The sequence below is a fragment of the Lupinus angustifolius genome, chromosome LG07 (assembly GCF_001865875.1).
Source record: "Lupinus angustifolius cultivar Tanjil chromosome LG07, LupAngTanjil_v1.0, whole genome shotgun sequence".
NCBI lineage: Eukaryota > Viridiplantae > Streptophyta > Magnoliopsida > Fabales > Fabaceae > Lupinus > Lupinus angustifolius.
The window spans coordinates 5,253,341-5,254,125 of NC_032015.1; positions in this window are offsets into that span (position 1 = coordinate 5,253,341).

Sequence of the window (785 nt, forward strand, 5' to 3'; positions counted from 1 at the left end):
TGAGGCACCAGTGTAGTCATAATTAACCAGATATTTAGTGAAGCACCCCATTTACATTAATGAACTAGGAATTTGCTGAGGCACCCATGTTGTCATAATGAACCAGGGATTTGTTGAGTCACTTGTGTTGCCATAATGAACCAGGGATTTGCTGAGGCACTCGTGTTGCTATAATGAATTAGGAATTTTTTGACGCACCCGTGTTGCCACAATGAACTAGGGATTTGGTGAGGCACCCATGTTGCCATAAGGAACCAGGGATTTCCAGAGGTAACCTTGATGCCATAATGAACCAAGGAATTGTTGAGGCACTCATGTTGCCATAATGAGCAAGGGATTTGGTCAGGCACCCCTTTTGCCATAATGAACTAGGGATTTGCTAAGGCACCCGTGTTGCCATAATGAACCTGGGATATTTTGAGGGACAAGTGTTGCCACAATGAACCAGGGATTTGCTGAGCACCAGTGTTGCCTTAATGAACCAGGGATTTGGTGAGGCACCTATTTTGCAATTATGAACTAGGGATTTACTATGCCACTCATGTTGCCATAATGAACCAGAGATTTGTTGAGGCACCCGTGATACCATAATGAACCAGGAATTTGTTGAGGTACCCGTGGAGCCATAATGAACTAGGGATTTGTTGATGCACCCATGTTGTCTTTAAGAACCAAGGATTTGTTTAGCCACACGTTTGCCATAATGAAGGTGGGATTAGTTGAGGCACCCTTGTCGCCATAATGAACTAGGTATTTGCTGAGGCACCCGTGTTGCCATAATGAAC